This window comes from Salmo trutta, chromosome 23, assembly GCF_901001165.1.
Source record: "Salmo trutta chromosome 23, fSalTru1.1, whole genome shotgun sequence".
Taxonomy (NCBI): Eukaryota; Metazoa; Chordata; class Actinopteri; order Salmoniformes; family Salmonidae; genus Salmo; species Salmo trutta.
In genome coordinates, this window is record NC_042979.1 from 40,460,722 (window position 1) to 40,484,504 (window position 23,783).

General features: G+C 41.2%; 1 long non-coding RNA gene across 1 annotated transcript; it reads right to left on the bottom strand.

Moving 5' to 3' along the window:
- Positions 1–20,683: 20,683 nt before the first annotated feature.
- Positions 20,684–23,099, bottom strand: LOC115160050 (uncharacterized). Its single transcript, XR_003868988.1, has 2 exons — positions 22,990–23,099; positions 20,684–21,007 (listed from the first exon to the last, which is right to left on the bottom strand). It is a non-coding gene; the product is annotated as an uncharacterized LOC115160050 (long non-coding RNA).
- Positions 23,100–23,783: the final 684 nt, after the last annotated feature.

Sequence of the window (23,783 nt, forward strand, 5' to 3'; positions counted from 1 at the left end):
AATTTCATCATAGAAACATGGATCCCTTACCTGAGAGTCTGGAGAAGAGGAGGAGGGAGAGGGAGATGGAGAGATCCAACCTGCCTTCCCTGTGGCTCAGTTGGTAGAGCATGGTGTTTCCAACGCCAGCATGGTGTGTGCAACGCCAGGGTTGTGGGTTTGATTCCCACGGGGGGCCAGTACAAAAAAAAAACGTATGAAATGTATGCATTCACTACTGTAAGTCGCTCTGGATAAGAGCGTCTGCTAAATGTAAAAAATGTAATCTTGTCAGCATTTTGTAAGATTCTGTACATAAATGAGACACTCTGTATGGTATGTATTAATTTGTGCATGTCCATCATCCATTCCGTATGATATGTTATGAATTGCAATTTGTTGTGGCTAATGTTAGCTAGTTGGCTAAAGTTTGAGTTCATTGAAATTTTTACAGGGACAGTGCACATTTCGTTAACTTTAGCTAGTCTAGCAGTTAGGGTTAGGGTTTAAGGTTAGGCTAAAGGGCTAAGGTTAGGCTAGCTAAGATGCTAAGTACTTGCAAAATGGCTAATTAGCTCAAATGTTACATTTGTCCAGGATGAGATTCAAACACAAAACCTTTGGGTTGCTAGACGTTTGAATTATACGCCCACCCATCCACCCAGACCAACCTTAAGTAAAAATACCAAACGTCTAATTTGGGTGTCCCAGATTTACCTTTACTCTGATACATGACTTCTATTCCATGAGACCAGGCCGAGATATGAGGAGCCTTGTGTGGGTGGGTGTTTTTGTCTATGTCTGTGTATGCCATAATTCTGCTCAAATGTGTCTGACAAGGATCAAGGCACCAAAGAGAACAACTCTACTTCCTAATGAATACCGACATAGTTATCTTTAACTCTCTTCCTGCTTCTGTTTGAGTGTATATGCCCCCCTCAGTGGCAGATAGCAACTACTACATTCTGTGGACTAGTTTTAACCACTTTGTAAATACTAAAACAGATTTCAATCCATTTTGTACTCAGCATAAGCTTTTTATTTTGCTACACAGCTTGTACATTTATAATACACATTTGATAATGATCAGTTACATTTCACTAGATACATGAGACCAATAACAGTGATGTGGGGAAAAAGTGACAAAGGAAAAGGTTGTGGAGTAGGTGGGAGGGACATAACCTAAAGTATCTGTTACATTAGTTATGTAATGTATGTGGACCCCAGCATGTTGAAACATCTCATTCCAAAATAATGAGCATTAATATTGAGTTTGTCCCCCATTTTCTGCTATAAACAGACTCCAATCTTCTCGGAAGCTTTCACTAGATGTTGAAACATTGCTGCCGGAACTTGCTTCTATTCAGCCACAAAACATTAGTAAGGTCGGGCACTAATTTTGGGCGATTAGGCCTGGCTCGCAATCGTCATTCCAATTCATCCCAAAGGTGTTTGATGGGGTTGAGGTCAGGGCTCTGTGCATGCCAGTCAAGCTGAAACAGGAAAGAGCCTTCCCCAAACTGTTGCCAGAAAGATGGAAGCACAGAATCATCTACAATGTTATTGTATGCTGTAGCGTAGCCCGAACCATTTAAAAGCCCCAGACCATTATTCCTCCTCCACCAAACTTTACAGTTGGCCCTTTGCATTGGGGCAGGTAGCGTTCTCCTGGCAACCGCCAAACCCAGATTCGTCCGTCGGACTAGCCAGATGGTCAAGCGTGATTCATCACTCCAGAGAACACGTTTCCACTGCTCCAGAGTCCAATAGCGGCGAGCTTTACACCACTCGAGCCAGCGCTTGGCATTGCGCATGGTGATCTTAAGCTTAACAGTTATTGTGCTGACGTTGCTTCCAGAGGCAGTTTGGAACTCGGTAGTGAGTGTTTCAACCAAGAACAAATTATTTTTCATGCTACGTGCTTCAGCACTCAGCTGTTCAGTTCTGTGAGCTTGTGTGGCCTACCACTTCGCGGCTGAGCCGTTGTTGCTCCAAGACATTTACAATAACAGCACTTACAGTTGACCGGGGCAGCTCTAGCAGGGCAGAGCTGACGGTGCCATGTTGAAAGACACTGAGCTCATCAGTGAGGCCATTCTACTGCCAATGCTTGTCTAAGGAGATTGCATGGCTGCGTGCTCTATTTTATACACCTGTCAGCAACGGGTGTGGCTGAAATAGCTGAATCCACTAATTTGAAGGGGTGTCCACATACTATTGTATATATAGTGTATGTGGTGATAATCAAAACAAGCACAGCAGACTGTCTTCAGTAGTTAATGGACACAACAAGGAGACAGGTGGGTTAGGAGGTGTGGGAAGAAGCATATTGGAGGCAGATAGATATTCATGACTCATTTTGTGGCACAGGAGGGGGAGTGGGCTGTCCTTCCAGGATAAGGGCTCTTTAGGACCAAGATCTTCACTCAGTCAGTCACTGCTGTGTTGCTGCCCTCTGCTGGACAGAAAGTAGTTTGGCGCACAATACAGGCATGTTATAGAAATAATGATAACAATGTAATCAGCTTCTCTATATTATAAGGATAAAAAGTGTGTGACTAATTAGTGATCTATTGTACACATACAGTAGTAATGTATGGTCTTATCTGTTTCTTTGTTGAGAGATTAGCGTCATCTGTGTAGGTACATGAGCATAGCCATGAGAAGTAGGTGTGCTGCAATTAAACAAAAATAATGTTCTGCAAATGATTTTTCCCCCTCAAAATCAGTGCACTGGTCCTTTATTACTCCTGTATGAGCACATAAAAATAGTGGTCAGCGGCGCAGGGAGAAAATATTCTCTCAGCACCTCCTTCCCCCCCACAGCCATGTCCATGACAGACAAAATAAGTCAACACTGACCTGTGTGGTGTAGGGATAGTGAGCTGTAGACCACATTATCATCTGGTTCTGCCTAGAAGAGAGGAGGGACACACAGGTAGAGAGGAGAAAAGGGACAATTTGTGATGATGGAATGTAGGCTACAGCTTGGAAACACTTCACATTTGTTGCAGAACAGCTGAAACTGGATGAGATACATAAAGACATTAAAACTCCAAAATGTTTACACCATAACACATTTTCAGTGTCCACACCCTATACACCAATGACAAAGCACAAACCATAAAACCCTCTTTTTCAAGTACTCTGACGACACAGCCATCCTTCCAGCAATATCAATCATCCGTTACCCAAGTCAATGAATGTTGCCACAATAACTTCCTGGATCTCAACGTTTCCAACAAAATAAATAACCACTGACTTTTGCAAATAAAAAACCTGTAACGGCCCTATCCTCATCAACAGAGAGGCTGTTGAAATGATGATTCCTTCATTCAAATAACTCTGAATTAAAATAGACCACAAGCTCACCTTTGATCAACACAACACTGAAATAACAAAGAAGTCCCAGCAACGTCTGTTTGTCATCAGGCGTCTGATCAAGCTGTCTGTCAAACCCAAACTCATTCTGCTAGTCTACCAGAGCATCATCACCACAACTCATCTACTGAAGTATCTGCTACCACAACATGCTCACAGTCTCACACCACAATAAACTATTAAGGATCACCAACATGGCATCTAAACTGATTGGACTCTACACTCCAAAACACTCCCTTCTTAATGAAGGAGCTATCCAGAGTAAAGCCCACCACATGATCTCCAGTCCAGACCACCCACTCCACCACTGCTTTGATCTTCTCCCATCAGGTCAGAGATATCAGACTATTAAATGTCTCACTGAAAGCTTCAGGAGGAGTTTCATCCCAGGGACCATCACAACTCTAAACAGTTCCATGGATCTTCCTCCTATGGGCAGGTGGGTGGTGCTATTTATGTCTGACTGTTGTTTGTTTCCTGATGTTCCTCTTGTAGGACAGTAAACCTGATTATGATATGTGACTTCATCTATAACCCCACCAGTCTGTCAATCTTTTAACATAGTGATCAGAATATCAGCCTTACAGTACCTTGGTCTGTACATTTAGCTGGTTCCTCCTCTTGGGGACAACACTGCTGTACATCACATCATCATCACCTTTGGCAGGAAATGGGTCCAGCTGTAGGGCTAGTGAGCTGTAGACCACATTATCATCAGGTTCTACCTAGAAGAAAGGAGGGACACACACAGGTAGAGATGTGAAGGGGGACAATTTGTGATGATGGAATGTAGGCTACAGCTTGGAAACACACGGAAATAGGTACATTAATGCTCACAAGGCTGCCAGCCCAGACGGCATCCCTAGCCGCGTCCTCAGAGTATAACCCATCTGGACAACAGGAACACCTATGTAAGAATGCTGTTCATTGACTACAGCTCAGCCTTCAACACCATAGTACCATCCAAGCTCATCATTAAGCTTGGGGTCTGAACCTAGCCCTGTGCAACTGGGTCCTGGACTTCCTGAGGGGCCACCCCCAGGTGGTGAAGATAGGAAACAACACCTCCACTATGCTGATCCTTGACACAGGGGCCCCACCAGGGTGTGTGCTCAGCCCCCTCCTGTACAACCTGTTCACCCATGACTGTTTGGCCATGCACACCTCCAACTCAATCATCACGTTTGCAGATGACACAACAGTAGTAGGCCTGATTACCAACAATGATAATGTATTGTCCTCAAAGTGAGCAAAGAAGTTGTTATACTCCTGACTCCAACAATGCTCATCCTAATATTTCTATATTTCTTAATTCCATTGTTTTCCTTTTAGATCTGTGTGTACTGTAGTAAATTGTTAGATATTACTCTACTGCTGGAGCTAGAAACACAAGCATTTTGCTACACCTGCATCTGCTAAATATGTGTATGCGACCAATAAAATATTATTTTATTTGATGAAGACATTAAAACTCCAAAACGTTTACAGCATAACACATGTTCAGTGTCTCACAAATATGTGACTTCATCTATAATTTATCCTCATGCACCAGTCTGCCACATAGCCGACAGTACAACACAGATACAACTTCATCTATTAACATCATAGTGATCAGAATAGCAGCCTTACCTTGGTCTGTACATTTAGCTGGTTCCTCCTCTTGGGGACAACAGTGCTGTACGTCACATCATCACCACAGTCAGAAAATGGGTCCTGCTGGTAGAGACACACAAAGGGGGTTAATGATAAAAACTCATCATCAGTCTACATGTATGAGATACCTTGTACATTTACATAATCCGCAATATAAGGCATGTATTTGTTTTAACAACATTGCGATATGAGCTTTCTTACTCTCAAACAGCACAGTATCAGTCAGGTCTTTTTTTTACCCTTATTTTACCAGGTAAGTTGACTGAGAACACATTCTCATATACAGAAACAGTCTGGGGAGTAGCTCCATTGGAGAGGAGTGGGGATGAATGAGCCAATTGTAAGCTGGGGATGATTAGGTGACCATGTTGGTATGAGGGCCAGATTGGGAATTTTTCCAAAACACCAGGGTTAACACCCTCATCCTTACAATAAATGTCATGGGATCTTTAGTGACCACAGAGAGTCAGGACACCCATCCGAAAGACTGCACCCTACACAGGGAAATGTCCCCAATCACTGCCCTGGGACATTGGGATATTTTTTTAGACCAGAGGAAATAATGCATTTTACTGGCAACTCCAACACCTCTTCCAGCAGCATCTGGTCTCCCATCTTAGGACCAATCAGGACCAACCCTGCTCAGCTTCAGAAGCAAGCCAGCAGTGGGATGCAGGGGTGTATGCTGCTGGCATACCATACCAGGTCAAATAGGAACAGGACAGAGAAGCAACATAGGCCTACAATGTCTGCAAAGCTGACCAGGAAATCACCTTAAAGACCCACTCCAGCCTCCCTACAACATCAATTATCACCTGAATTACTATACAAATGATGTCCTCAATTGGTTATCTATTCTTCCCAGAAGGACTGCAAAACCTTGAATTTCACAATTATGCCTACAAACTACTATTTTACTCAGAATATATTTTTTACCTTTAAGTATGTGTATTTTACTGTATTTAAGCTTGGACTATCCTTTTTCAATTGGAATATTTCAGAAATATCTGGAGTGGTACTTTAACCAGTGACTGTTCAACAGATCCTATTATTATCTCTACACTGCAAACCACTTTGACAAACTGACATCACACTGTCTCAACAGTCCTGGGTATGTAACATTGACTGTAAATATAGAGTTAACATGGTTAAATTGTACAGTTACAATGGACATGAAACTGTTGCTGAAGAGTTAACGTGTGATTTAAGTCCATCTGATGTCCTGTCCATGGCCATGTCTTTCATTTTTCACAGACAGTGGATTACCCACAAGGCCTTGAGTCAGATGAGAGGAACATGAGTGTAGCCTACCACTGAGGTGTTTGTTGTCTGGTCCATGGCCTTATTGTCCTCTGGAATAAAGAAAGAGATGCAGTATTAGAGACCTCTGAGATACACTAGAATAATACTGAATACATTCATCATAGAAGAGTTATACTTTTGAGTCTCCTCCTCTTATGTCAAGTTACATTGGTTATAACATAGGCTAATACAGTTCTATTCAAGGAAAATATTGATTGTCTCATGAAAATATCTACAAAATCAAACGTATTACTTTCTCATTACAGTCATTATAGAATGAATACTTACTATGCTTTCTCCACATCTTCAATGTGACTAGGACACCAGCCATCACCACCACCAACATGCCCAGAGGAATCAGTAGGACTTTTAGATGTATGGAACTGATGGTGGAAGACTATGTTTATTGTAAAATACAGTCCATAAAACAGAGAAATAGATTCCCATTACTTTTTTTATTATGTTTTTTTTCTGCTGTTATGACAAATGGAAATATTTGTTCAGCTCTTCACACCTTTTATGTGTGAAACTTGACCATCCATGAATAGAATGCTGCTACTTCTACAACCACAGAGATATGTGTCATAGGCGTAGTAAGGATTGGACCAAGGGGCAGCGGGAAAAGTGCTCATCTTCTTAGTTTATTTAAAGAAAACACTTAAACAAAATAAACAAATGACGATAACAGTTCCATAAGGCTCCCAGGCTATACAGAAAATAACCACCCACAAAACACAAGTGAAACAAACACAACTAAATATGGCCTCCAATTAGAGACAACGACAACCAGCTGGCTCTAATAGGAGGTCATTGCCAAAAACCCAACATAGAAATAGAAAACTAGATTTAAACATAGAAATAGAAAACATAGAACCTAAACCAAAACACACAAAACAAACACCCCCTGCCACGCCCTGACCAAACTACAATGACAAATAACCCCTTTTACAGGTCAGGACGTGACAATATGAGGAAGTGGTAAATGGCTCTATGATGGTAAATGTCTCTATAACAGTGTCTTGGCCTATACTCGTTGTGAAAACATTTCAGGAGGGTGTATTTGTGCCCTAAACTCTAGTGTTAACAACAGAAAATGTTGCCTTTCTTCATATTTCTATTATCATCCATTTGGAAGAGTAAGTGTGAAATACAGCTGAATGAGTGATAATTACCTCATGGTGTCCTTCTCCTTGTCCCCCTCAGGTCCTTGGACTGTGTTGTCAGTCTGAACAGGCTCAGCAGTTGGAGAGAAAGAGGATTGTTCAGTGGTTGGAGCTTGGGTTGCTGTGAGGTAAAAACAACAATGGTATTATGACTGGTGTACCAGAGAGACACAGGGTAGACTGAACAGGTACAAGACATTGTGGCTAAGATAGGACCTTCTTGTCCAGCTTATTTCATTTACCCCAACATGTGGATTTTAACTTGAGTTCAAACCAGTGGTAGGACCACTAATTATTCCCAAAAGCTTTTAATCAGGTTACAATCCAATTTGTTTCAGATGATCAGCAGACTGGATAAAACCAGCTTAATAGTTAATTCTACAGTATCTGATTGCTCTCTACTCACTGGTCATAGTAGAGGTACTTTGTGTGGTGGTTTGTTGTCTGACAGTGATGTGAACAGGCATTATAAGGTCTCCCCCTCCACACCTGTACCAGCCAGTGTTCTCCATCTTCAGTCCACTCATAGTCACCATTAAGACGTTTCCTCTGGTGGCATCAGTGGTCAGCTGTCTGGTCACTATAGTCGTAGAATTCCTCTCACAGGAACCATTGACACCAATCCTGCACCACCACCTCCTATTTCCAGTGTCACTATAGTAACATTTTACAATGACACTCCCTCCTTCAACTCCTGTCACCTCCCATTGGTCCACATAGAGTTCTGGAGTACCTGAACACAGAGGTACAGACACCAAAGAAGGTCCTGAGTGATCAAGTGTTTTTTTGTGACAACTGACCACAAATATAATGATGATATGATGTATAGAGAACAGAAGTAGACATATACCAACATCCCATATGTCAACTCAATAGTGAAACCAGTAAATGTAACCAAAACACCAGTCATGTAATCATATGGAATAGTTGCAAGGATCTTACCAGTAGTGACAAATAGTTGGAATTTTTCTATAATGACATTTGATCCACCAATGATCTCCACAGCACACCAGTAACGTCCATAGTCCTCTGGCTCCAGATCAGACATGGTCACAGTGAAGGTTTGCTTGTTGGTGTCATCATAGACTGAGGCCTTATCTATGCTCTTAGTATGTACATCAGGGGAGCATCTTTTCAAATAATCTTCTTTACACAAGTATTTCACATTGGTTTTGTATTTCAGATCATACCGACATGGGATGGTGGTGGAGCCTCCTGTCTTCACAGACACACGATAAGCACCTGTAGACACAACAGAGAACACCTCAGGTTGGAGTTCAAGCAAATTCTCATAGCATGAAAATTACATTTAATCTGGACTATAGCACACATAATACAGGAAGTGTTATTGATAAGACAAGCTACTGCTCCTGTCTTCAGAGTTTCAGCATGTTGTAACGGCCGTCGTCAGAATGAGACCAAGGTGCAGCGGAGGATGTATTCATCTTAAATGATTTTAATGACTGAATGAACACTTGCAAAAGAAACCACGAAAATAACAGCCAAACGGTTCTTTCAGGAATAACAAAGCACTAGACAGAAAACATTCACCCACAAACCCCAAAGGAAAAACAGGCTGCCTATGTATGACTCTCAATCAGCAACAATGATCTACACCTGCTCCTGATTGAGAGCCATACACGGCCGAAACAAAGAAAACCACCAACATAGAAAAAGAAACCTAGAACGCCCACCCATGTCACACCCTGGCCTAACCAAAAATAGAGAACAAAAAACCCTCTCTATGGCCAGGGCGTTACACATGTGTTCAGTCCCAGTCCCTGACCTCAACATTAGCACTTCACAGAAACATGTATGTTTTTTTTGTTATTGGGCTATCCAAAAATAACCTTGTTTGTGCAGATTTTTCCCGTTACTTTTACATTCTAGACATATCTTATATACATGGCACTTTTGTTACAGTAGTTACACAACAACATATAGTTATTAGATATACATTACATCTGGATAGATAGTACTTAACCTTATCCAGTATTCATTAAGATTGCGCCGGAGAGTATGGCTGCCGTTTCATGGGCTCTTAACTAACCGTGCTATTTTGTTTGTTTTCTCGCATTTTATGTAACTTATTGTGTACATAATGTTGCTGCTACCGTCTCTTATGACCGAAAGAGCTTCTGGAAATCAGAACAGTGATTACTCACCTTGAACTGGACGAAGAATTTCTCTTTAATGAGTCAGACGAGAGGGATTAACTCCAGACACAAGAACAGGCCCTCATCCCCGTCATTCGCGGGAGAAAGAGACGGAAAAGATATTGTGGAAAGATATCGGGGTGCCTTGTGAGGATCCGCCGACGAGTTGCTAATCTGCCCTTGCCATACATACTACTGGCCAACGCACAATCGCTGGAAAATAAATTGGACGAGAAAAAGGCACGCATATCCTACCAATGGGATATTAAAATCTGTAATATCTTATGTTTCACAGAGTTGTGTCTGAACGATGACATGATTAACATACAACTGACGGGTTACACACTGCATCGGCAGGATAGAACAGCAGCCTCTGGTAAGACAAGGGGTGGAGGTCTATGTATATTTGTAAACATCAGATGGTGCACTATATCTAAGGAAGTCTCAAGGTTTTGCTCGTCTGAGGTAGAGTATCTCATGATAAGCTGTAGACCACACTGTCTACCTAGAGAGTTGTTATCTGTATTTTTTGTAGCTGTTTCCATACCACCACAGACCGATGCTGGCACTAAGACCGCACTCAATGAGCTGCATACGGCCATAAGCAAACAGGAAAATGCTAATCCAGAAGCAGCGCTCCTAGTGGCCGGGGACTTTAATGCAGGGAATCTTAAATCTGTTTTACCAGCATGTTACTATCAGCATGTTAAATGTGCAACCAGAGGGAAAAAAATCTCGAAACTACCTTTACTCCACACACAGAGACATGTACAAAGCTCTCCCTCGCCCTCCATTTGGAAAATCTAACCATAATTATATCCTCCTGATTCCTGCTTACAAGCAGAAATGAAAGCAGGAAGCACTAGTGACTTGATCATTTAAAAAGTGGTCAGATGAATCAGATGCTAAGCTACAGGACTGTTTTGCTAGCACAGACTGGAATATGTTCTGGGATTCTTCCGATGGCATTGAGGAGTACACCACATCACTCACTGGCTTCATCAATAAGTGCATCGATGACATCGTTCCCAAAGTGACTGGAAGTACATACCCCAACCAAGAGCCATGGATTACAGGCAACATCCGCACTGAGCTAATGGGTAGAGCTTTCAAGGAGCTGGACTCTAAACCGGATGCTTATAAGAAATCCTGCTATGCCCTCCGACGAACCATCAAACATGCAAAGCGTCAATACAGGACTAAGATTGAATCATACTACACCGGCTCCGATGCTCGTCGGATGTGGCAGGGCTTGCATACTATTACAGACTACAAAGGGAATCACAACTGAGAGCTGCCCAGTGACACGAGCCTACCAGACGAGCTAAATTACTTCTATGCTCGCTTCAAGGCAGGTAACACTGAAACATGCATGAGAGCACCAGTAGTTCCGGACGACTGTGTGATCACACTCTCCGCAGCCGATGTGAGTAAGACCTTTAAATAGGTCAACATTCACAAGGTCTCAGGGCCAGATGGATTACCAGGACGTGTAATCCGAGCATGCGCTGACCAACTGGCAAGTGTCTTCACTGACATTTTCAACCTCTCCCTGTCTGAGTAGCTTCCCTGTGGCTCAGTTGGTAGAGCATGGTGTTTGCAATGCCAGCATGGTGTGTGCAACGCAAGGGTTGTGGGTTTGATTCCCACGGGGGGGCCAGTACAAAAAAAAAAAAAAAATGCATGAAATGTATGCATTCTCTACTGTAAGTTGCTCTGGATAAGAGAGTCTGCTAAATGACTAAAATGTAAATGTGAAAAATGAGTCTGTAATACCAACATGTCTCAAGCAGACCACCATAGTCCCTGTGCCCAAGAACACTAAGATAACCTGCCTAAATGACCACAGACCTGTAGAACTCACGTCTGTAGCCATGAAGTGCTTTGAAAGGCTGGTCATGGCTAACATCAGAAACCCTAGACCCACTCCAATTTGCATACAGATCCACAGATGATGCAATCTCTATTGCACACCACACTGCCCTTTCACACCTGGACAAAAGGAACACTTACAGTATCTGAGAATGCTATTCATTGACTACAGCTCAGCAACATCATAGTGCCCTCAAAGCTCATTACTAAGCTAAGGTGCCTGGGACTAAACACCTCCCTCTGCAACTGGATCCTGGACTTCCTGAAGGGTAGGTAACAAGACATCTGCCATGCTGATCCTCAACATAGGGGCCCCTCAGGGGTGTGCACTCAGTCCTCCTGTACTCCCTGGTTACTCATGACTGCCCGACCAGGCATGACTCCAACACCATCATTAAGTTTGACCATGACACAACAGTGATCACCAACAATGACGAGACAGCATATAGGGAGGAGGTCAGAGACCTGGCCATGTGATGCCAGGACAACAACCGCTCCCTCAACGCGATCAAGACTAAGGAAATGATTGTGGACTACAGGAAAAAGAGGACCGAGCACGCCCCCATTCTCATCAACGGGGCTGTAGTGGAGCAGGTTGAGAGCTTCAAGTTCCTTGGTGTCCACATCACCAACAAATTAACATGGTCCAAGCACACCAAGACAGTTGTGAAGAGGGCACAACTAAACCTATTTCCCCTCAGGAGACTGAAAATATTTGGCATGGGTCCTCATATCTTCAAAAGGTTCTACAGCTGCACCATTGAGAGCATTCTGACTGGTTGCATCACCGCCTGGTATGGCAACTGCTCGGCCTCCGACCGCAAGGCACTACATAGGGTTGTGCGTACGGCCCAGGACCTCTGTACCACACGGTGTCAGAGGAAGGCACTAAAAATTGTCAAAGACTCCAGCCACCCTAGTCATAGACTGTTCTCTCTGCTACCGCATGGCAAGCAGTACGGTATCGCCAAGTCTAGGTCCGAGAGGCTTCTACACAGCTTCTACCCTCAAGCCATAAGACTACTGAACATCTGATCAGATGGCTACCCAGACTACTTGCATTGATGTTGCAATCAGTTGGTTGTAATTTTGAATAGAGACAACATTTCCAATTATTTGTGTTAGCTGCACTTGTGACATAACTCCACCTTATTCATAATGTCATTAATAAAGATAAATTATATTTTTTATTCCATAAATAATGTTTCTATATTTTTTTACTATATTTGATGTTAACCATAATTGTTGTAATATTTGTTCTGTCTTTTCTGGAGGATGAATCTGGAATTGCAGCAAGCTTTTTATGGCTTGTTTTAGAAAGGGTGATATTTTGAAAATTCAATTTTCAATTAACTGAAAATGAGAGGTTGTAATCTGGATAAAGGGGAAAAATCTATTTTGAACAAGGGGTGAGACATTCTTACTAATCTACTTGATAACAAGATCGGGTTTAAGTACACCTTTTGTGTGACTGATGCTTTAGTAAGAGGTTTAATGCTTTAACATTTAATAATTTCATCTCCCCAAACTGAAATTAATTATAAAAATAAGCATTTTTAATTTTGTATGGATTGCCATTCCAATTAAAGTGAAATATTTTTTGCTCATATAATTTGAAAAACAAATCATTCAGCATAGGCTGGGCCATAAGTAAATAAGTCAACTGGGATACGACTAAATAATTAATCAGGGTGATTGTTCCACAAATAGATAGGTATTTACCTGTCCATGCTAGCAAGATCTTATCTATTTTTTATAACTTTATATTGAAATTTATTTTAGTGAGTTAATTTATTTCTTTAGATATATGAATACCAAGTATGTCAACTTCAAGTCAGACAATTTTATTTGTAAACTACACGGTAATGTAAAAGTGGTATTTTTTGGGGATCCAATGCTTAATTATCATTGTAATCCAGAGAGGTTCGAAAAATTATCTATATTCTCTATGAGGCTGTGCAGGGATCCAGATTGCAGATTTAAGAGAACTTGAGTCATCAGCGTACAATAATACCTTTGTTTTTAAGCCCTGGAATTCTAGCCCCTCTATATGATTGTTGGATCTGATTTTAATAGCTAAAATTTTGATCGCCATAATAAATAGATACGCCAGCAGTGGACAACCTTGTTTTAGTCCTCTTGACAGCTTAATACTTTCTGAGAAGTAGCCATTATTTATTATTTTATACCTAAGGTTACTATACATAACTATCACACATCTCCAAAATTAAAATTGTCCAGGCATTTATATATACATTCTAGTCGTACTGTATTAAAAGCTTACTAGAATTTTCCTTGTGCTCTATTATTTACTGTTCTTATATTATCTCCAATGTATTGTCTATGTAAAAAACCTGTCTGATCAGATTGAATAATATCCAACAACACCTTTTTAATTCTATGTGCTATGCATTTTGGATAACAACACTGAAATGTAAGGGCCTCCAGTTTTTTTGGGTGGACTGGAACATTTTAATTAATTGTTATTATTTAATGTCATCACCCCTTGTGAGTTCCTTTTCCTATTTTTTTACATTTTAGTCATTTAGCAGACGCTCTTATCCAGAGAGACTTACAGTAGTGAATGCATACATTTCATACAACTTCATACATTTCATTAAAAAAAATTCTGTGCTGGCCCCCCATGGGAATTGAACCCACAACCCTGGCGTTGCAAACACCATGCTCTACCAACTGATCTACAGGGAAGGCTGTGACAGAAATATATTTCACCGTCAGAAGTTGTGCCTTTCCAAATCATGTCCAATCAATTGAATTGGTCACAGGTGGGCCCCAGTCAAGTTGAAGTAACATCAAGGATGATCAATGGAAACAGGATGTATCTGAGCTCAATTTCGAGTCTAATAGCAAACGGTCTGAATTCTTATGTAAATAAGTTATTTCTGTTTTTTATTTTTAACATATTTGCAAAATTTCTAAAAACCTGTTTTTGCTTCATCATTATGGGATATTGTGTGTAGATTGATGAGGAAAAAATTAATTGAATCGATTATAGAACAAAGCTGTAACCTTTAACACAGTGTTAACCAGCCAGCCGTGCATTAGCGGAGTTAACAGAACCCGTTGACACACCCAACCCAAATTGCCGGTGTGTATCAGAACAATAATATTTCCTTTGCATGTTTGAGATGGAGATTTATTGTTTACATGGTGTCAAAAAGATAGGGATACCAATTGTTATAGGATCATATAGTCCTACTCCAGTAGAGAACCTAGACAGGTTATTAATCCTCCTCCTCTATCAATACTTCATCCTATCCTACTGTAGCCCCACAGAGCTGTCAATATTCTTTTATCTTAAATTCTATTTGTTACGATTCACATCGGCCAAAAGGACAGCACAGTATAACAGACAATTTCGAGCCTCACAGAAAACGGTCTGAATACTTATGTAAATAAGGCATTTATGTTTTATGTTTTCAATACATTTACAAAAATGTCTAAAAACCTGTTTTCACTTTGTCATTATGGGGTATTGTATGTAGATTGATGAGGATTTGTATTTAATTAATATATCTTTGAATAAGTCTAGTGTAACAAAATGTGGAAAAATACTTTCTGAATGCACTGTATCTGCTCAGAGCCTTTTGAGAGGGGGGTAGGGCACATCATCTCTCCACTATTTCATGGGGGAAATGCTCATTAATAGAGAACGGTGTGTTCTTCAGCTCCCTACCCAGTTTGCCCCCCATTTTTTCTGAACAAAATGTATTTAGAGACTGTAAAGAGACCAGCAAATCAGCTCAAAGTGACTTTAATTTTGGATATCTGTTCCATAGTATTACCATGCATAATAGAGAGATATATGTGATTGTATACACATGTAAGCAAGGTTTGAAGTGATTATGTTTTAGTCATCTGTTTCGGCATCTTGTAATTATATTCCGGCCCTCTGACCATCCACTCAAGAAAAGATCAGGCCGCAGCTGAATCTAGTTGATGGCTTTTAGGGAATCCACGGTCGTTTTCAATAACTTATTTTCAGCTCATATTTCTTCCATTATTTTATTGCTGTAAACCATTGTTATAAAAACCTCCTCTTCCATTGTTACATTTGGAAGTTTAGAAGGTGGCTTCCCTTCAGTTTCACTGGAGGAGAGATCTGTTGTTGTTCGCTTCGATGTGTATGATTCTTGTTGGAGCATATCAACGTGTTGATTGATAGATAGTTCTATCAGGTTCTCTACATTATTCAGAATGCTTGTTTTGAAGTTATCAGTTAATCCTCAATTTTACGATTCATTTATGGGACAAGCTGTGTCTACCACACTGCCAATTCCCACATAATTTCCCCCCTAAAGAACTTGTTACCCTTACCTGAGAGTCTGGAGAAGATGAGGAGGAGGAGGAGGGAGAGGGAGAGATGAGAAGCCATTTCTGGGTCTGTGTCTCCGTTTGTTATATGGTACAAATGCACAATGTGTGTGTCAAGGACCAAGACACCAAAGAGAATGACTGAACTTCCTAACAGCAATGGCTGTCTTTAATTCTCTTCCTGCTTCTGTTTGAGTGTATATGCCCCCCTCAGTGGCAGATAGAAACTATTACATTCTATCAACTAGTTGTAACATAAGGCTCTACAATTGATTACTTTATTTAATTAGCACATTTGTATATCTTATATCAAATGAAATCAAGTATATTGTTAACTACCCAGCAGCCTTTTTAGTTGGTGTTCAGCAGCAAAAGTTGAGATGGAGTCAGAGTTTCAGGTGCAAGAAGTACATTTTTAAACTAGGTGGTTCGAACTGTGAATGCTGATTGGCTGACAGCCATGGTATATCAGACCGTATACCACGGGTATGACAAAACATTTATTTTTGCTGTTTTAATTACATTGGTAACCAGTTTATAATAGCAATAAGGCACCTCGGGGGTTTATGGTATATGGCCAATATACCAAGGTTAAGGGCTGTATCCACGCACTCTGCGTTGCTTTTTCCCTAAGAACAGCCCTTAGCCATTGTATATTGGCCATACACCACACCCCCTCGGGCCTTATTGCTTAAATATATATTTTACAGTTTAGGTGATGAAGACTGGATCCAGACGTTGTATTTACAAAAATGTACAGATGACAAAAATAATGAAAAACTATTAACTTTCAAAAATAGTAGATTTACTTGGCCAAAAGCAATATATAACCTCAAATCAAGGACTAAGGCAAAACAGCCTACATGAAACATTTACACTAGTCCTCCTGAATAGAGTTTAGCACCAGAGTTGTAAACTCACTGAGGGGTGAAGTATACTTTGCAGACTATTCCATGTCTCTGGTGAGCAATAGTCTAAGGCCGTCTTGCCTAACTGGGTAACGGCCCTGGGGACTTTAAGTAGCAACCACCTAGTAGACTGTGTCTGGTAACTGCTAGTGGTTAAAGTAGAACAGGCTATAGAGGTAATGGTGGAGTTTACCCAGAAGGGCTTTGTAAATGCACACATACCAATGTAGTTGTAAGCACAAGGATGCATGACAGACTGAGTCCAGTGTGTGTAGCACAGAGGAGGCTTAATGAATGTACATTAAGTCACTATAATCAATGAAAGCAAAGTGGCTTGAACAAGTCCTGTTCCGAAAATTAATAAATATACACTGTTCAAAAAAATAAAGGGAACACTAAAATAACACATCCTAGATCTGAATGAATGAAATAATCTTATTAAATACTTTTTTCTTTACATAGTTGAATGTGCTGACAACAAAATCATACAAAATAATCAATGGAAATCCAATTTATCAACCCATGGAGGTCTGGATTTAGAGTCACACTCAAAATTAAAGTGGAAAACCACACTACAGGCTGATCCATCTTTGATGTAATGTCCTTAAAACTTCTCCAGGGTAGGGGGCAGTATTTTCACGGCCGGATGAAAAACGTACCCAAATTAAATGGCCTACTACTCGGGCCCAGGAATATGCATATTATTAGTGGATTTGGATAGAAAACACTCTGAAGTTTCTAAAACTGTTTGAATGATGTCTGTGAGTATAACAGAACTCATATTGCAGGCAAAATCCTGAGGAAAATCTAAGCAGGAAGTGAGAATTCTGGTGCTTGTAGTCCTTTCAAGTCATTGCCAATCGAACACACGGTGAGTTAGGGTTCATTTTGCACTTCCTAAGGCTTCCACTAGATGTCAACAGTCTTTAGAAAGTTGTTTGAAGCGTCTACGATGAACAGAGACCGAATGACAAGCCTGGGAAGTTTGTCACCCAGAGAATGGCATCACTTCTTGGAGCGCGTTCATGAGGATGGATCCCTCCCGTTCCAAAACCTTTTTCAAGACACAGGAACCGTCCGGTTGAAATATTACTGAATCTTCACGTTCTGAAGGCCCTAAAGATTGATGTTTTACAACGTTTGACATGTTTGACCGAACGTAAATACAACTTTTTTTTACTTTTCGTCGCGACATCGTCCGCGTGCTTTCTACATTTGGAGTAGCTTACTGAACGCGCGAACAACAAGGAGTTATTTGGAGATAAATTATGGACTTTATCGAACAAAACAACATTTGTTGTGGACCTGGGATTCCTGGAAGTGCCTTCTGATGAAGATCATCAAAGGTAAGGGAATATTTCTAATGCAAATTATGATTTTAGATGACTCCAAGATGGCAGCTATCTGTATAGCCTAGTGTATTTTTCTGAGCTCAGTACTCAGATTATTGCAAAGAGTGCTTTCCTCGTGAAGCTTTTATGAAATCTTTCATAACGTTTGCATAAAGGAGATGTTCATCAATAATTCTTTGAATGACAGTTTAATTTTGTATCAACGTTTATGACAAGTATTTTTCTAAATCGTGGCGCTGATTCACCGGCAGTATTTGAGGGAAAATATTTTCTGAACGTCACGCGCCGATGTAAAATTTTGTTTTTAGATGTAAATATGAACTTTATCGAACAAAAGAATGCATGTATTGTATAACATAATGTCCAAGGAGTGTCATCTGATGAAGATCGTCAAAGGTTAGTGCTTCATTTAGCTGTGTTTTGGGTATTTGTGATGCATGCTAGTTGCTTAGAAAATGGCTGTGTGGTTATTGTGTCGATGTACTCTCCTAACATAATCTAATGTTTTGCTTTTGCTGTAAAGCCTTTTGGAAATCGGACAACGTGGTTCGATTCAGGAGAAGTGTATCTATAAAATGGTGTAAAATAGTCCTGTTTGAGAACTTTGAATTATGACATTTTGTGGTTTTAAATTTGGCGCTCTGATTTCTCACTGGCTGTTGAATAGGGTGGGACGATTTCGTCCCACCTGCCCTAGAGAGGTTAAAACAAGTCAAAATGAGGCTCAGTAGTGTGTGTGGCCTCCACGTGCCTGTATGACCTCCCTACAACGCCTGGGCATGCTCCTGATGAGGTGGCGGATGGTCTCCTGAGGGATCTCCTCCCAGACCTGGACTAAAGCATCCGCCAACTCCTGGACAGTCTGTGGTGCAACGTGGCGTTGGTGGATGGAGCGAGACATTACATTTAAGTAATTTAGCAGACGCTCTTATCCAGAGCGACTTACAAATTGGTGCATTCACCTTATGATATCCAGTGGAACAACCACTTTACAATAGTGCATCTAAATCTTTTAAGGGGGGGGGACATGATGTCCCAGATGTGCTCAATTGGATTCAGGTCTGGGAAACGGGCGGGCCAGTCCATAGCATCAATGACTTCCTCTTGCAGGAACTGCTGACACACTCCAGCCACATGAGGTCTAGCATTGTCTTGCATTAGGAGGAACCCAGGGACAACCGCACCAGCGTATGGTCTCACAAGGGGTCTGAGGATCTCATCTTGGTACCTAATGGCAGTCAGTCTACCTCTGGCGAGCACATGGAGGGCTGTGCGGCCCCCCAAAGAAATGCCACCCCACACCATGACTGACCCACCGCCAAACCGGTCATGCTGGAGGATGTTGCAGGCAGCAGAACGTTCTCCACGGCGTCTCCAGACTCTGTCACGTCTGTCACATGTGCTCAGTGTGAACCTGCTTTCATCTGTGAAGAGCACAGGGCACCAGTGGCGAATTTGCCAATCTTGTTGTTCTCTGGCAAATGCCAAACGTCCTGCACGGTGTTGGGCTGTAAGCACAACCCCCACCTGTGGACGTCGGGCCCTCATACCACCCTCACGAAGTCTGTTTCTGACCGTTTGAGCAGACACATACACATTTGTGGCCTACTGGAGGTCATTTTGCAGGGCTCTGGCAGTGCTCCTCCTGCTCCTCCTTGCACAAAGGCGGAGGTAGCGGTCCTGCTGCTGGGTTGTTGCCCTCCTACGGCCTCCTCCACGTCTCCTGATGTACTGGCCTGTCTCCTGGTAGCGCCTCCATGCTCTGGACACTACGCTGACAGACACAGCAAACCTTCTTGCCACAGCTCGCATTGATGTGCCATCCTGGATGAGCTGCACTACCTGAGCCACTTGCCACAGCATTCAAAAGAGACCAAAACATCAGCCAGGAAGCATAGGAACTGAGAAGTGGTCTGTGGTCACCACCTGCAGAACCAGTCCTTTATTGGGGGTGTCTTGTTAATTGCCTATAATTTCCACCTGTTGTCTATTCCATTTGCATAACAGCATGTGAAATTTATTGTCAATCAGTGTTGCTTCCTAAGTGGACAGTTTGATTTCACAGAAGTGTGATTGACTTGGAGTTACATTGTGTTGTTTAAGTGTTCCCTTTATTTTTTTGAGCAGTGTATATTTCAGTTTAATATTACTCACAAGATTATCAATATGAACTTTGTAGGACAGCTTCTTTTCCAACCATATACCTAGGTATTTGTAAGATGACACCTTTTTAATGGAGCTAAAATGGAGGCCTGAGGTACACCTCCAGTAATCTGAAAGATGTTAGACTTATGATTCTCAGCATAGACACATTTTGTTCTGTCTGTGAAATACTTTCTAAACCAATTGGACAGCCACTGAGACCAATGTTATTGAGTCTGGCTAGCAACTGTTTGTCGCCAACTATGCCGGACTGAACCCCACACAGGAGGTTGTTTTCAAGTAGGAATTTATTTAGCTGAGAGATCACTAGGGATTCAAAGACTTTGACCAGGATAGGTAGCTTGGAAATAGGGCAATAGTTATTCACATCTGAAGGGTCTCCGTCCCTTTGTAGGGGTGAACAAATGTTGATTTCCACATTTTGGGTGTTACATTTTTAATAGATGTATTTAATGTATGCGCAATCATTAACAATTCAATCATATATAGTGCTTGCAAACACACACAACTCAGAAACAATGCATTTGGGCAGAAGTAATATGTCCCTTTGTCTCACCAGAGACATTTTCTTCAGGGGAATTGTTAAGGGAAGACTTCCTTTTTCAAGAGGCATTTAATAGTTTGCAGCGGCAGTGATGATGTTGACTGCACAAGGTGAGTGTGATCATTGAGTGTGGATCATTGAAGGTGGTAGTGTAGGCATCTTCCATGTGACTAGGACACCAGATATCACCACCACCAACCTGCCTAGAGGAATCAGTAGGACTTTTAGATCTATGGAACTGATGGTGGAAGACTATGTTTATTGCAAAATACAATCCATAAAATATCACAGATGAAAAAATGTATTTATTATATTTTTTTAATGTTTTTTGTGCTGCTGTGACAAAATTGAAAATATTTGTTCAGCTCTTCACACCTTTTATGTGTGGAAAGTGACCATACAAGAATAGAATGCTGCTACTTCTACAACCACATAGATATGAGGAAGTGGTAAATGTCTCTGTCTCTATGATGGTAAATGTCTCTATAGCAGAGTTTGAGGAAGTGTGTTGGCCTATACTTGGTGTGAGAACATTTAAGGAGGGTGTTTTTGTGCCCTGAACTCTAGTGTGAAAAACATTGATCTTCATCTTCAGTCCACTCATAGTCAACGTTAAGACTTTTCTTCTGGTGGCATCAGTGGTCAGCTGTAGGGTCACTAATGTTCCATCTATATTCCCAGAATGCCTCTCCACACAGGAGACACTGCCACCAATCCTGGACCAATCTATATGTCCAATGTCACTATAGTAACAATGTACAATGACACTCCCTCCAACTCCAGTCACCTCCTGTTGGTCCACATAGAGTTCTGGAGTACCTGAACACAGAGGTACAGACACCAAAGAAGGTCCTGAGTGATCAAGTGTTTTTTTGTAACAACTGACCACAAATATCATAATGATGATATGATGTATAGAGAACAGAAAGTAAACATATACCAACATTCCTCATGTCAACTTCAACAATAATAGTGATACCAGCAGTGTTGTGTTCGAGACCATCTAAAGCGAGTCAAGACCAAGACCAGAGAGAGGGGGGGGCAAGACCGAGTCAAGACCAAGACCTGGAGCGGGATGAGGGGTCTGAGACCGAAGCAAGACTGAGACCAGAAAAAATACAAGTCCAATTCAAGACCATGATTGTTATACTGTCAAATCGCCATCATAATAAAAGTAAGAAATGTCCAGTATTTCTGTGTTCATATTTCAGAAGAACATATGGATTCGTTAGACATTCAGAATGGTGAAGCAATGCATGTTGAGGGAACATAAAGCTACTCTACAAATTATTACCAACCCAAACACAGTGGGGACAATGAGGGTCTTCTATGCCTTGAGAGAAGAGCTAAGGATTTACAGGAAAATAATCATCATATTTTCACCAGGGGTATAATCATAGAATTACATACACAATCCATATTATTTACATACAGTATATGATCTCTGTGGGTTTAGTAGCCTAGGACTGGTAAAGATTTGTCATATCAATTATAATATGCATCACCTTTTAATGTGGCAGAAATGCAACCAGTCATGATGTTTTCATCTGATTGTCAAACAATCACTTCAAAAAGGTAATCCTGCAGGCTACCCACGAACATTCCCCCAATCACAAACAATTCCAGCATCCAAACAGTGACATAGGTTATAAAACACCTAAGTGTATTGTAATGGCAGTCTGTGACTGTCATTAGGTCTACACTTGTAGACTGAATTGATGCGTCCTCATCTTCATGTGACTAGGACACCAGATATCACCACCAACAACATGCCCAGAGGAATCAGTAGGACTGTTAGATCTATGGAACTGATGGTGAAAGACTGTTTATTGTAAAATATTGTCTTTAGCACATCTAAGATATTAAGATTTTTTTATGACCCTTTTGTGCTCCTATAACTAAAAGGAAATATTTTTTCAGCCCTTCACACCTTATATGTGTGAAACTTGGCCATACAAGAACAGAATGCTGCTACTTCAACAAACCACAGAGGTGAAAGGAAGTGGTAAATGTCTCTATAACAGTGTCTTGACCTATACTCAGTGTGAAAACATTTCAGGAGGGTGTGTTAGTTCACTTGACTCTAGTGTTAACAACAGAAAATTTTGCTTTTCATCATATTTCTATTGTCATCCATTTGGAAGAGTAAGTGTGAAATACAGCTGAATGAGTGATAATTACCTCATGGTGTCCTTCTCCTTGTCCCCCTCAGGTCCTTGGACTGTGTTGTCAGTCTGAACAGGCTCAGCAGTTGGAGAGAAAGAGGATTGTTCAGTGGTTGGAGCTTGGGTTGCTGTGAGGTTAAAACAACAATGGTATTATGACTGGTGTATCAGAGAGACACAGGGCACACTGAACTGGTACAAGACATTGTGGCTAAGATACAGTATGACCTTTTTGTCCAGCTTATTTAATTTACACCAACATGGGAATTTTGACTTTGTATTGTTGGTAGGACCACTAAGTATTCTCAAAAGCTTTGAACCATGTTACAATTAAATGTGTTTTATATGATCAGCCAGCAAGACTGGATAAAACCAGGTTAATACTTAATTCTACAGTATCTGATCGCTCTCTACTCACTGGTCATAGTGGAGGTACTTTGTGTGGTGGTTAGTCATCTGACAGTGATGTGAACAGGCATCATAAGGTCTCCCACTTCACACCTGTACCAGCCATCTTCAGTCCACTCATAGTCACCATTAAGATGTTTCCTCTGGTGGCATCAGTGGTCAGCTGTAGGGTCACTGATGTTCCCTCAAGAGCCCCTGAATTCCTCTCCACACAGAAGACACTGCCACCAATCCTGCACCACCTCTTCCTATTTCCAGTGTAACTACAGTAACATTTTACAATGACACTCCCTCCTTCAACCCCAGTCACCTCCCATTGGTCCACATAGAGTTCTGGAGTACCTGAACACAGAGGTACAGACACCATAGAAGGTCCTGAGAGATCAATTGTTTTTTTGTAAC